The following is a 1,760-nucleotide window of genomic DNA, read 5'->3' on the forward strand; positions in this document are numbered from 1 at the left end:
TATGATTCTTTTTCTCTTCATTGTTTTGATGCTGATGTGTTATCAGTTTCCAAAATTAAGAGCAGGAAGGGCAAAGATGAAGGATCTTGCTGGAGTTGGAATGGGGGTTATTTTTTCGTAATTGTTTTGCACTTCTTTCATTCTTTGTTTTGGAATGTCTTATTTTTCTAGTTTTTCGTGCAGTATATTGCTTTTTGATTGCTTTCTGTGCTTATGTGTTCTTGTTTCTTGGGTCTCCAGATGCTGCTGTTTGAAATTAATAGCAATATGCGGGGAGAATGAGATCTTATATAGCTCTGTTCTCTCTTTATGGATGGAGCTTGGGAAGGAGAGGTTGCCATTTAATTTGTCTCTGTCTCACATTTACCCAAAATTTGCTTGAATGGCACAAGAGAACTACAGGTTTGTGTGGTAGTTTTATTGGTTTGGAAAGATTCTGGTGATTACTTGCTAGTTTTGAAAGATTGTGAGTGTCCTGAAGGTTTGTGTGGTCGCTTTTTTGGTTTGGAAAGATTCTGGTGATCACTTGCTAGTTTCAAAAGATTGTGAATGTCCTTGCTGGTTGGGACAGTGATTATATGCAGCCATTTTTCTTTTGTTTGTGATTGATTGCTGTATGTGTGCACCTGTGACTGTAGGTTGCAGAAGATACTTTTCTGGTTTTTCAAGCTCTGCCACTGGCTTACATGTCATTTGTGTTTTCAATTCTTGGATATTTGAGGTCTTCTTTTAACTGGTTTGTATAAATGTCTGAAACATGTTAGTTAGAGAGGATTTCAAATTGAAAGGTCTTCTTTCAATTTTTTTTTTTGTTCTGAGTTTGAGTTCTTATTGCAGGATTTATATTCTGTTGGGATCTGTTTTTGTTTGTAGGTTGGAGAGATTCATTAGAGTTTACATGTTCTGTCAATTGGGATTTTTCTTTTCTTGTGGTTCTTAGTGTCTGATTTGGACCTTTGCATAGTTTGGAACTTGATTTTTTTTTAAAGACTAGGCAACAGAAATGAAGCTTCTTGTTAGAAATTTTTTTTATGTTTCTTTTTTTAATGTTAGAGCATGTTCTTACTAATTTAGTTGGCACAAGGTAAATGTGTGGAAGATGTGGCCCATTAAGGACTTCAAATTGGTTGAGCTTTTGTTTGACCTTCATCTTCTTTTTTGGAAACTTGTCCTTAATATCTGTTCACGTGATGTTGGCTTTCATTTGCAGTGGTTCGTTGGCTGGCCATCCTGATGGAGAAAATTGATAAGTCTTCATTTCTTGCTATTGGATTGTTTTTTACTGTTGCAGGATCTTTCACTTTCAGATTTTATTCAAATAAAAAGTTGTTTGTCCTTTGTGTTATTTGTTTTTTGGTTACCATCTTTTTCCTTGTTTTTTGGTTTATATTGACTCTTTGTTTTCATAGGCTGCCGGTAACAACTTAAGTTGTGGAGATTCTACCTTAAGCACATATGGTTATGTATGTTATTTTTTTAATATTTTTCCATCCTTGTTTCAGGGCCTATATTAGTTTTTAATGCTTTTAGTATCTTTTACAGTTTAGTTTGATCAGGCTTTCTTGGATTTTCAATTTTGGAATACTGTTTCAACTCTCAAGGAGATTTGCTTCCTGGTTCTTATTGTATTTCTTTATAGACTTTTGTTTTCAAGCTTTTAGAACCTTGTGGAGTTATGTTACTGAGTGTGATATGAGTTTGTTGACCCTATTTTTATTTTGGATTCTACCTTCAGCACATAACACTTAATTTATTATATG

The 1,760-nt window shown here is 34.2% G+C and overlaps 1 long non-coding RNA gene across 1 annotated transcript in view; it reads left to right on the forward strand.

Annotated features, from left to right (window-relative positions):
• Nucleotides 1-1,754, forward strand: part of LOC110427842 (uncharacterized) — a 19,409-nt gene extending 17,655 nt beyond the window's left edge. Inside the window, exons 15-16 of the long non-coding RNA XR_016351582.1 lie at nt 101-117; nt 241-1,754. This is a non-coding gene — a long non-coding RNA (uncharacterized LOC110427842). The remainder of the gene's footprint in view (nt 1-100; nt 118-240) is intronic.
• Nucleotides 1,755-1,760: the final 6 nt, after the last annotated feature.

This window comes from Theobroma umbraticum, unplaced genomic scaffold (genome assembly GCF_002168275.2).
Source record: "Theobroma umbraticum cultivar Fairchild unplaced genomic scaffold, ASM216827v3 scaffold_30.0, whole genome shotgun sequence".
Lineage (NCBI taxonomy): Eukaryota > Viridiplantae > Streptophyta > Magnoliopsida > Malvales > Malvaceae > Theobroma > Theobroma umbraticum.